The sequence below is a fragment of the Halichoerus grypus genome, chromosome 9 (genome assembly GCF_964656455.1).
Source record: "Halichoerus grypus chromosome 9, mHalGry1.hap1.1, whole genome shotgun sequence".
NCBI lineage: Eukaryota > Metazoa > Chordata > Mammalia > Carnivora > Phocidae > Halichoerus > Halichoerus grypus.
The window spans coordinates 45508476-45521874 of NC_135720.1; the positions used below are offsets into that span (position 1 = coordinate 45508476).

The following is a 13399-nucleotide window of genomic DNA, read 5'->3' on the forward strand; positions in this document are numbered from 1 at the left end:
AATTTATATTAGCTATCTATTTTGAAAGGCATTTAGAATCTTATATCAAAATAAATATTTCCATTAACACACATGTTGCCTACCACAGTGGCAGCGTGATTCAGAAGAATCCCATATGGTTCCTGTGAAAGGCCAGTATTGTTGGTAGATATAAAGTCACTCTGATGCTATTCCAATCTCACATATATCTTTTCTTCTATATCTGAATATTAATCAATTATGACATACCAAGATTCTCATTACAGGAGGGGCATCATCCTGTAAGCCCCAGAATTGTGCTGACGGCGAAGTCCCTTCTAAGAAGTCCCCTCTGGAGGGTTCTTGTGTTATGTTTATGAAGTAGGATTTAGGACACTTTCTCCAAAATCTCCTCAGCATTTCTAGTCATTGAGAAAGATAGAGTCTATGGAATTCATGTATCCATTTAGTAAGCATTTTGTGTATATTTACTTTATTAAAGGCACTGTTTTTGGATAGTGGGAGATACCAAAATGAACAAGACAGTGCTTCTTCTTCTCAGACAATTCTAACAATCTCTGGAGGTAAGACAAATAAACCAAGACTATATGTCAGTGCTTGTCAGCCAAAGACCACCAGAAATATACCTGTGCTGTTTTATTACTCAGTGTGGGGAAGGAGAACACAGCATGGACAACAGTGGACCATCTCAGTAAGAGCATGTTAGAAAGAATGCATAATAGAACTTGGGGGTATAATTTTGGGGAGGGTTGAAAGAAGCAAGGCTTTGCTCTAGATTGACTACTGTCAGGAAGTGGGGATAACTGTATGATTGGGTATTTTAATAAATTTTGTTGAGAAGGAGGGAAGACTAATTCAAGATTAAGGCTGTAATTGATAAAGAAACAACAGTCACTCGTGTTAGCCAAGATAAGCGGATGTTTGGTCATTTTTGTGGTTAGACAATGTCTGTGTCTTTGTGGGTATTCAGATGTGATTCAGAGTGATCTGATCTTGTGTTGGACTTGCTCATCATGGTCCCAGAGTGGCCTCATCTGATGTTAATGTTCTCTGAGGTTGTTTATGTTCAACAGGAGAACACCAAGGCCTACTCATAGCACAAGGGTAGCCCTTGGATGTCAGGGGCTGTTTTTCACAGCTAGCATAAGACAGATGCTGATAAATGCCATAAGAGTAGCACAAACTGTCATGTGGCATGCACTTTAAAAAATGATTATTTAGTGAATGAATGAAGAAACAAATACATGGATCAGTCCTGGTTTGGGAAAAATCATACCTTTCTTTCAGGGTTCAACTCATAAGACCCTTTTCTAAGAAGGTTTTTCTCACCTTCATTGGAAAAATTCATAATTTGTTCTTCCTATGACTTTGTATTTCTTGTTAAAGAGTGATGGATATAAAGATGGAATTTTGAATTTTGAAGGCATTCACACAGAGGTGTTATAGATGTCACAAGAATAAGCATTGCAGACTGTTGTAGATTTCACAAGGATTATAAGAACCATAGAGTGTGAGTCTAAGAAATAGGAGAAGGGGCCAAAGAGCACCTCTTTAGAAATGCCCATATTTTAGGTGAGTAAGTGCAGTGTGTAGATCACAGTAATGGCCCCGTTGGTTCACATCTCCTTGCATCCACACACTACAGACTCTCAGTTTGGCCAACTGACTTGTTTTGGCTGATGGAACAATAGTACATGTGACAAATACAGAGATCGAAAAGTGCTTGCATCTTGGGACTTGCTTTCTTATTGTTCTTGGACTTTTGCAAGTACCACGAGAAAAAACCAAGCAAACCCCCTGGAGGATGATACTGTGTGAAGAGAGGTCTTATTTGTCCCAGCTGACTTTCCAGCTGACTGGAGACTCATGGTCAAGCCCAGCTAAGATCAACAGAGCCCATCCCAAATCACTCACCTCTAGATTCGTGAGTTAACTAAATAGTTGTTTTGAAGCAAAACCTAACTAATACAAGGAAGAAGAAGAAGAGCCACTAAAAGAAACAGTGAAGAATTCATGAAAGTAGAACAAAAACAAATAGCATGTTTTTCAAAATAAGAAGATAGAATGTCAAGAAGGAGATTTTTGGGTCAAATGCTAAAGAAAGATTGGAGTAATGAGAAAGAGATAAAAACTACTCGAATTTCTTGGAGTTTACTGATGGCACTAAAAAGCAGTTTCATAAAATAATTATGGGTGATTTCATGAGGTGAAGAGAGTTTAATGAGGAACATTATGCTTCATCTAGGACTCTGCACTGGGAAGGTTAGGCTGGGCTGAGCCATAGGGAAGAATATTGTATGATAGGGCTCTGCACATGGGACTTGGATTCGTCCTGACACTCAGCTAAGGGAAAGCAAAATCAAAAGAGGCAGTTGGAACCCAGCTGAACAGAGCATGCACGGTCCTAAGGGCTATGTCTGTTTGGTTTCAGTTCTCACCCTCTGTAGGGCATCAAAGTTGGTAGCTTTTCAACATCCTCTGGTGGGTTGGGATATTTAGCATTTGGTGGTTGGGGTAGAGCGAGAGTAGGTTGAGGGTTCATTTTTAGCATGGTCAGTTTGGCCTTCCCAAAATTGTTCGAAAAATTAATGAGTTTTCTCTTTGGTGCTATACTTCCAAGTTTTGGGGTCATGTGGGAAGATTGAACTCAGTCATTTAACAGCTCCTTAAGAATACTTCAGTACTTAATTATATACCTTGCATCTACATTTTTATTTTTATTTTATTAAAAAACATTTTTTTTTGCATCTACACATTTAGTAATTATTTTCTGTGGTATTGTAGTAGTACTATTTTACAAAATAAAAAGAATGCACTCAGATTCCATCTCTTCCACTAATGTTGTATATACAAAACACAATAGATGGTCCTCTTTGTGTTTTCCTAGAAGACAGATGAGGAGTGGGTTAGGTAAGCCTTGACTATCTTATATTGTATACTACAGTTACAGAATATTCCTCTGTTTACCTTTAGGCTGTTATGATACAGTGAGTACAGCGATATTTCAGATAAAAGCAATACAAAAGTGACTCAATATCTTGTATATGTATTATGCAATAGTTTATCAGAAAACAGGCAGATACTGGTTTTGCTGCTGAATCACTTTGAACTTTGTGCTCTTATCAAAAGCCTAACTTAAGGAAGCGGTAGTTTAACAAAATGGAAAATCATGCTATTGATTTAGTAGGTCCTGGTAAAGTGGTAGAAAGCAAAATAGTTTCATGATAATTAGTGCAGATCAAAAAATCCCAACAGATGATTTTTCACTTATGATAATTTTGGTGCTTAATGAAACTCCTGACAGCTTTTACTTATTTTTAGTATTTTTTAAAGATTTTATTTATTTATTTGACACAGAGAGAGAGAGAGAGAGAGCAGGAACACAAACAGGGGGAGTGGGAGAAGGAGAAGCAGGCTTCCGGCCGAGCAGGGAGCGCGATGTGGGGCTCCATCCCAGGACCCTGTGATCATGACCTGAGCTGAAGGCAGATGCTTAGCTGACTGAACCACCCAGGCGCCTCTCCTGATAGCTTTTAAAGCATAATTGCCCATTTCTCCAAAATTTTAATATAATAAAATATTTTAGTTTATCAATGGCTTTAAAAAACCTTATTTTTTGAAAACGTTTCATAACTACAAAATAATATGTGCAAGTTTATGATAAATTTTAAAGCATAATGATTAATAAACATCCATATAACCAGCTAGCCCATGATCTAGACTACTACTAATAATGGGCCTATGAATTCCTCCCCTGCCCCATCCCCAGAGTAAAACCTTTTTCCTAGCAAATGTTGATTGTGCAACTCAGTTTCTAATAGCAAAAGACTAGAATTACTCCAAATGCCCATCAATAGGAGGGGATAGTTTGTGGTTTATTTATTCAATGGAATATTATACAATAGCAAAAATGATGAATTGAGTGGTATGCAACAGCATGGATGAATTTTGGAAGCCTAATGTCGAGTGAAAAGAAAATTTCAAGAGATTGCATATAATATGATTTTATTTTATAAAGTCTACAAATACGGGAAACCAAATAACATATTGTTTGGGTAGGCATACATGTCAGTAAACTATAAAATAAAGTGAGGGAATGATAAACAGTAGCTATCTGATCTACTCATCTGAGTATTGTAAATTCTGTACTTCTGTAGAACACTTAAAGAAATGATTAGAAGTCACTTGCGTCATGAGAAATAAAGGGTAGCAAATGTCACCTTGCCAAAAGGTCACATACAAATATTGTGATTGAACATATAGAGTTCATGATTTTACCTTCCTCATAAAATTACTTTCACTGAATTATCCTTTAATATCACCCTCCTAACATACATAAGAAAGATAGAAAAACATACAGCTTTTGCAATTTTTGTTGTCATTATCCACTATGACTTTTTAGATGCCCTTCCTCCAAATTTCAATGACAAGAATACTTAACCTGTAGACCATGGACTCCTAGAGGTTCCACAGATAGGCTTGAGATGGTCCACGAATCCTCTGAAACTGCATGTCAAATTTGTGTGATGTAGATTTGTGCATTTTTTAGGATACGGGGTTATAGGTTTTATGATATTCTAAAAGGAACCGTGCTAAAAAAAAAAGTGTAGGAAACTGTGTTACAAAATTGGCACAGGCAAAGTTTGTTTCTCTTGAAAAATTATTTACTTTCGTATAGCAGATAATAAGAATTTTATTACACATTGCTTTTTTTTTTTTTTTTTAATTCTTAGGTACTAGGAAGCTCAGAGACCAGTTGAATGCTTGTTCACAATAACCATTTTTTTGAACTTAAGTCTGGCTTATTTTCTTCCTTCTCTCTTCTTTTTTTTGAATCCTTTTTTTGTTCTTGTTTTATAGAACAAATACTGAGTTTTATAGGAGTCTGTTATATAACCTACTTTAATACATAAATAATATCATTCTAGACATGTTTTACATTTTAAAACCTTAAATTAGAAAGAAAAGGGTAATTTTGTATCTTAATCTATATACTAATTAAAGAATACATTTTTAAATTGTCTTTCTAAGCTTGATTGAGAGACTAATTCTAAGGCAAACATGACAAGTTGTTGGATAGAATACAATTAATGATTGTTGGTCAAAACCCAACCTCACCACTCCCTTATATTTCTCCCAATTTTTTTCCGAGCTTCCAACACTGGTTGGTGCTATCTCCCCTGCCTCTTGCCTCATTTGTTCCTTTCTCAGTTTCAATCAGGCATACATCTTTGTTTGCTGGAGAATTTGACACAACCTCCCCGGCCTTCCTCCTTGTTCCTGGGATTGCAGGCAGTGTGTGTTTGTACACGGGCCGGATTCATTCTGCAGAGTGAGGCTGGAAAGTGCTGTCAGTGGGGGCTTCAACCCTGTGTGAAACCCACGTGCATCTGAAGAGAAACGCAGGAGGAACAAAGAGAAGGATTGGAACAAAGGGAAGGAGGGGAGTCAGTGGTTTAAAATGTGGGAAAAAGGTCAGATGAATTTTTAATAAACATCAGAAAAGAAGATGTAAGGAACAAACAGAAGTTACCATAAGCAAAAATAAAAGAATATAATGCTGGTGTTTAACTAAATGAAAGGAAGTGAAACTGTGTGAGAAAGTGGGATAAGAGATTGATGAGCAGGTAGATAATTAGCGGGGCATGGTTTGCGGTTGAGGGAAGACTAGATAAGGATGCCTTGCTAAGAATGGAAATAAGTCGGACAAATATGGGCGTATAGGGAAATTCGTGATTCTAGGCTTATGTTATTTTAACCGTGTTTAAAAAATTATCCCTGGGCTTTTACATTTCTTTACATAAGCATTTATACTAAGGAGACTATAACAAGATACAGTTTTTCATCTCAGGCTTTACTTTTGGGGCCACAGTGAAAAAAAGAAAATGCTGATTATTGTCGATGAAAGTGAGTTAAATCCTTTTCTTTTTCTTTCTACCTTCTTTTTACCATCCAGTAATATATTACGCTTTAGTGTAGATTATCTTTCACAGAGTAAAAAGAAAACAACCCACAAAAATACACACATCGAAAGTGAAACCAAGTAAGTGACTTCTGGGACCTGAAAAAGAATTGACCTCCTACACTGTGTGCAAATTGGGTTAAAGCAACTTAATAGTGATGTAAGAAGTCTTTCACATTAGCTAATGGAAAATGGTCTGTGTAGGCAAGGTGGTAAAACAAAAGACTTTTGTAGGGAATTAGAGGAAGTTAATAGCCTTGCTTAGCTCCCAGTGATTAAGAAAGTCTCACAAAGAAAGTACTGACACATTTGGGTGTGTTACATTCTCCCTTAGGGAAACCTGAAGGCTTTGTTATTTGTTGATTTAATGGTTTAAAGAAATGCTATGTTAGTAATAATAATAACAACTTTTTTTTTCTGATGACATGTTCACATGCAGAATATGAAATTGCTTTTTGAGGAGTTAAAAGAATAAACAGGTGAACGTATACTGAGGAAGTCTTCCATAAGCTTCTTCATGGTTCCAATGATGACTTTTCCTAGGACAGAGCACACTTACTTTGGTCACCTTATTTATACATTTACATTTATAGTTAAGTAGACTGATAGTTATCTTGGAAGGCTGTTTCATTTATTAAATGGACAAAGTACAATTAAAAAAAATCTTTTTCAAAGGAGTATTTTCAGTTTATTTGAATTTTGACAGTAATTTAACAAAAGCTAATCTTCTTCAAATGCAAAGAAGAAATACCTCCCAGGCATCTTTGCTCAGTGGTTCTGGGAATATAAAATATGTCAGTAAGCATTTTGATTTAACATTCTAACTGCATTGTCATACCTGACGGAGATCACTGTACATACCGGGTGATTTAGTTTAGTACAGTGGGTATTATGAGAAAAATGATCCCAACTTGTTTTTCAAACCTATGTTTTTATGCATTTGAACATATTTTAGCAACTTGGTTGCTATAATTTTGTGCCATTGTAAAGAAGTAAGAGTATAAGTAATGAATGGTTTAGTTTGATCCAGCAGAAAGTAAGTTTATTTGCTGAGGGCAACCCAAGGAATTGGCAAAGTTCACTGCATTCCTGGAGCTTACCTTATCTAATGGGATCTCAGCCACTGCTGAAAGAGGGGGGAAACTATCCCTATTACTCGAGGATTTGTCATGGAAAGAGGCTTTGTCCAAGCACAGAAGGAAACTTTGTTATTTCTTCTTAAATTGCTGATCTATTTTCAGAAACCAAGTATTTGTTCAGACAAACTTATTAAAAAAGAGCAGATAGATCTACTGCATGTTCCTTTTCTATCCAGACACTTTTTCAAGAATGGAAAACTGAAATGGAATCATATTTAATGAAACTTAGAGGTAATGACCCTTGAGAAAGAGAGCCAGAAAAAAGGAAAGAAAATAGTTGAAATGAGGACAAGATGAAGGAGACTAAGGATAGGAATGAGGGAGGAGAAAACAATACTTAAGTTTCTATTACAAAGGACAGTAACATGTCAAAGATCACTGTGAATGTTCTTCTCCACTGTAAATAGAAACCATAGAAACAGACATTCACCTGCTCACTATTTATTCATGAATAGTTGTTGGCAACACAAAAACTCAGTACTTGTTAGCTTAGCCACCAATATTGGAAACAATAATCAGTATAGTGGAGAATTAAGGAAGACATTTAATAGTAATTCTACTAAAAGGTCAATGAGTCGGAAAGTTTGATTTTAAGGAGTAGCTACATGAATTATATGATAATTTTCCTTGTTTCTTCCTTTCTTTGATTCAGGCATTTGTTACATTTAATCCAAATTTATTGGCTATCATGCACGGTAGTTTGCTGATCAAACACGTTACTAGATTATAACTCTGAAACAGGCTTTTCAATCAATATTATTATGTAGAAGGTTTCTGAAAGTATGTTTTTGCTGGATGTGTAGGAATGAGTAATGACTGTGGTCATATTGGAAAAGAATAAAAACTTCAGCAAGTTTAGAATGGGCCTGATTCTTAAGCTTGCTGGCGGTTCAACTGAAATTGAATAATGTGTCTTGATTTCTTATAAAAATTACTGACCTCTCTTAAATTCACCACTACAATTTAAATTCTAGTTGGTAAAGAATTAAATGATTTTTCAGAACTAATTTCATCTTGGAAAGCTATGTAGTGGCAAACAAGATCAACATTCTTAACTCTTAAATTCCTCTTAATTCCTCTTCCCCTCTGGCTACTGCACATTAATCTCTTCTTCTGTATGGCATACCTTTGAAAACGTTGCCTATACTTGGGTCTCTTTTTTTCTTTTCTCTCTCTCTCTTATTTTTAATTTTTTTACAGACGTATAGAAAACAGCATCAGCACCCCACCCCCATGTCTCCTCAACTCAGCTTTAACAATTACCAACACATGGCAATTTTATCTCATCCTCATATTCCTTCTTCCTACCCTTACTCCCACCCCACCACTGGGTTGTTTTGAAGCAAATCCTAGACTCCTGTAATTCTTTCTGTAAATTCTTTTTGTAGGCATCTGTAAACAACATGAAATACTCTTAAACATAATTATAATGATCACTCCTAAGAAATTTTTAAAAATTCCTAATATCATCAAATATTCAGTCACTGAGAAACTTCCCAAAGTCTTATTAACCTTTTTTGATACTTTGTTTGAATGTAAATTTTTGTGGATTTATTTTACGGTTTGTTTGTGAATCCAAATAACATCCATATGTTACAGTTGGATAATTTGTCTCGTTTAAATCTCTTTTAACATGGATCTCTCCACTCTGTTTATTTCCTTGAAATTTATTTCCTTTGTCTGTAGAGTTCCCCACATCTGAATTTTGCCGGCTGATTATCTCTTGAGCTGACTGCAATTAGACTTTTACTCTTACCACTCTGGGAACCTGCTTGTTTGACCTTGGTGATCAAAGGTCACCAAGAAAACTCCACATTGCAAAATCCATTGGTCAGTTCTTAGTCTTCTTTTTAATTATTTTATTAACACTATTTAACACACTTGATAACTCCACTAGCCTTAATAAACTTCCTTTAATTGACTTCCTTTAATTGATCTCTCATCTGGTTTCCTCCTATACCTCCAACTGAGACATTTTTGCTTGGTTCCTCTCTTCTCCCTGACCACTAAATGTCAGAGTACCCAGTCCTTTAACTTTTCTCCTCTTCCCCGTCTGCCCTTACTTTCTTGGTCATCTCCTTCAATTTGAGACACATGTGTTCAATGATCTACTTGAAATCTCTGTATCTACGTGGAACGCTCCAAATTCCAGCTATTTCTACCTCTTCCAAGACTGAGCTCCTGAATCTACCCCATAAAGCCTTCCCCTTCTTTGTCAATAGCAACTAGACCTCCACTTGCTTAAGCCAAGTATCATGGACTCACCGTGACTCCCATTTTTTCTTCATACCTCACTTCCGGTCAATCAGCACATCATTTTGCCTCTACTTGGGACATATATCCACAAGTCAACCATCTCTGACAGGTCTTGCTACCATCTAGTCCAACCCACCTTAATCTTTCAATCTGGCTTTGTGTGATACTCTCCTAACTGGCCTTTCTGATTTGACTATTGCCCTAAAAGACTATACTTTCAGGGATCATTTCTGTAGTCTGTGACTGTTGCCCTAAATATAGTCTATGCTCAATCCAACAGGCAGAGTGACTCTGTTTAAATGACAAAATATTAAAATTACTTCTCTGCTCAAAATTCTCCAGCAGCTTCCTATATCATTGAGAGGGATCCCCTATTTCTACTATTACCTTTCTTTCTGACTCCATTCCTCATCTGTCTCTCCTTGGCTTCTTCTACTTCTGCCACAGGACTTTTTTAGTATTTTCACTTAGCCCTTGGAAATAAAAAGTAGCCTTTTAATTAACTAGTGCTGATGTTTCATCTGTATTTGGCATTTCAAACTCATTCTCATTAGTACGTGGTAGACTGTGTGCCGTTGCATGGTCTTGAGAACACAGTCTTTCTTGCTCAAGGATGTTAAGTGTAAGAAGGGAAAATCTGGGACTTGAACAAAATAGTCTCTTGTACTTCTAATAACATCAACAAAAGTCTGTATTATTAATAGACAGATATCTAGACTTCAGTTCTAGACATTTCAAAATCTTTGACATTGAATTTATTTTTCTCTTATTTATATCTTTAATGAAGAATTTTTCTTAATGACTTCAGTACAATATATGCACATCTAAAAATAGTTCTAAACACAAAAAAATTATGAATCAAGTCTGTGTTGAAAATTACCCTCTGCAGCTCAAATATGTTTCCCCCTCCCCTAAGAAATTAAACACAGACATGAAATATAAATGAATATATGTTTGCTGTAATGCTACTTGACATTTAAGTGGTAATTAACAGGATTTCTAATATTAACCAACATTAATTTACAATGTAACGTGCTTAAACATGGAATGTAATAACAATGACGAGTAGATTAGGTATATTCATCAATATACCTCATGCCTATTAATGATTTCTTTTTGAATGCCACATTATTAAACAAGTTTATTATGCCTGCCATCATGAATTTTGAGTTTTCTCTTTTATTCATTCTGTAGATACTACTTCTTTAAGATATGGTGGTGGTAGGGACAAGCTCCATGGACTGAGTCAGCAGGATTGAGACAGGAACAGCCTTAGTTGGGAGAAGCCCGTTGGGTATGGTTCTGGGAGAAGTAAAGCTGCCATCTGGCTCTGATTTGGTTATGTTGGTTTGTTTTTTTTTTCCAAAATGGACATAAGTTCACTTTTCTCTGATTGTGGGCACTAATAAAGGCTTACTATAAAATGTTTCAGACAATACTGAAAAATGTGAAGAAAAATTTCCTCTCATCTGAACATCCAGAGATAGTAACTGTCCACATTTTTGATGTGTATCATCTTTTAGAAATTCTTCCTTTGTTCCATATCAGTCTTTTAGGAATTCTCTCTCCTTTCCTTTCTCCGTATCTATATATATGTATGTATATATCTCTAAATAAAACCACTTGCTACATTATATCTCCCCTTAACCACTACAGCTAAATGCGATTTTCCTCTTCTCAGAAATTCTCTTGAGTATTTTTGGCACTTAATCATATGTTGTCTGACGCTGCTAATCTTGAATATTATTAAAAACATTTGCCAAGCGATATACATATATAACAAATATAAAAATATAAAAATATTTTCTAAGTTTTCTTATGCATATGTCCTCTGTATAAAAGTAATCAGTGTATATATTCTGCTTTTTCACTTCTGTGCATTTTAAGGTACTATAGAGTCTTCTTATTAGTTTTTCAAATTTCTGTAATATTCTTGTCAGTGAATGCACCATAATTTATTTAACCCTTCTCTTAATAGTTAGCACTTAGGTTTTCTTCCATTTTTAATTTAAAAAAAAATTTTTTTAAAGATTTTATTTATTTATTTGACAGAGACAGACACAGCGAAAAAAGGAACACAAGCAGGGGGAGTGGGAGAGGGAGAAGCAGGCTTCCGCCGAGCAGGGAGCCTGATGTGGGCCTTGATCCCAGGACCCTGGGATCATGACCTGAGCCAAAGGCAAATGCTTAACCGACTGAGCCACCCAGGCGCCCCCATTTTTAATTTTTTTAAAAGATTTTATTTATCTATTTGAGAGAGAGCACAAAAGGGGGGCGGTGGGAGGGCGGGAAGGGCAGACAGAGAGGGAGAAGCAGGCTCTCTGCTCAGCAGGGAGCCTGACGCCCCGGGTTCAACCCCGAGATCATGACCTGAGCCGAAGGCAGACACTTAACTGACTAAGCCACCCAGGCGTCCCCCATTTTTAAGTTTTATAGTGTTGTGAATAGCATAGCAACGAATATCTTTCTACATAAAGATTTGCCATGTTTTGTATCATTTCTTTAGGATAGATTCCCAGAATCTAAATTACAGAGCCAAAGGTAATGATAATAGTTCTTAGGCTCTTAATGCTTACTGCCAAATTTCTTTCAAACGGATTCAAAAGGATTCCACTGACACAGTATGGAATGCTTACATTCTCATAAAACCATAGTCAGTACACAGTATCATCATTATTTTTTCTAGTGACTGGAAATCCAATTTTTTAAAAAATTTTTTCTACACTAACAAACTTGAACTTTTTCCATATGTTCTTTTACTAATTATATTTTCCTCATGAATAAAAATTGGATCTCTTTTGCTTTCCCTTAACTAAGTTATGTATGGGCTCTGTCAGAAGAAAACATTGATTCAGTCTGTTCATTTGCTAGGGCTCTGCGACAAAGTACCTCCAAGTGGGTGGCTTAAACCACAGAAATGTATTATCTCACAGTTCTCCAGGCTGTAAGTTTGAGATCAAGGTGTTGGCAGGTTGGTTCCTTCTGAGTTACGAGGGAGAATATGTTTTATGCCCCTCTCCTAGCTTCTGGTGGCTTGCTGGTAGTCTTTGGTTTGACTTGTAGAATCTTCACCCCCATCTCTACCTTCATATTCACGTGGTATGTGTGTGTATCTGAGTCTCCAAATTTTCACTTCTTATAAAAACAATAATAATATTGGACTAGGGGCCCATTCTGCTCCATATGACCTTGTCTTAACTAACTACATCTGAAATGACCCTATTTGCAAGTAAGGTCATATTCTGAGGTACAGGCACTTAGGACTTCAACATATGAAATTGAAGGGGACATGATTCAACTCACAACATTCAGTAATTCACTTATCAATATATTTATTGATAGTATTTATTGATAATTTAGGCAAGAACATTTATGTAGTGATTCCTGCAATGTTAAGCCTCATGCTAATCACTGGAAATAGAGAAGAAAGATACATATCTTGTCCTCTGGGAGCTGGAAGTTTTGATGTGGACCCTACAACTCTGTTTTTTTTTTAAGATTTTATTTATTTATTCATGAGAGACAGAGAGAGGCAGAGGCAGAGGGAGAAGCAGGCTCCCCAAGGAGCAGGGAGCCCGATGTGGGCCTCGATCCCAGGACCCCAGGATCATGACCTGAGCCGAAGGCAGATGGTTAACCACCCAGGTGCCCCCTACAACTCTGTTTGACTGACTCTGCTCCAGCTACACTGGTCTCCTCCATGATTCAGGACACATCGGGCACGTGCCTTCCTCTGGGACTTTGCACTTTCTTTCTCCTCTGCCTGAAATATTCTTCCACTGGATGTCCATGGGGCCTGCTCCTTCCCCTCCTTCAATTCTCTGCTCAAATGTCACCAGCTCTGTGGGGCCTTCTCTGACTGTCCTATTTGAAGTGGTGACACCACATATCTTGCAAGACCTATTTCTCTTTCCTGCATTTACCTTCTCAAAATTTCTTATCACTTTCTAAGATTATAGTCTACAATTTACTTATTTATTTAGTTTATTGTTTGTCTTTTTAGTAGAATACAAATGACTTAAAGACAGGGATTTTTGTCTGTTTTTTCACTACTGTATTCCAA

At 36.5% G+C, this 13399-nt stretch overlaps 1 protein-coding gene and 1 pseudogene across 1 annotated transcript in view; both read left to right on the forward strand.

The window, feature by feature from the left end:
• FRK (fyn related Src family tyrosine kinase) overlaps window positions 1–13399 on the forward strand; it is a 105820-nt gene that overhangs the window by 12679 nt on the left and 79742 nt on the right. The window lies entirely within an intron of this gene.
• LOC118529464 (small nucleolar RNA U3) lies at window positions 9542–9631 on the forward strand (annotated as a pseudogene).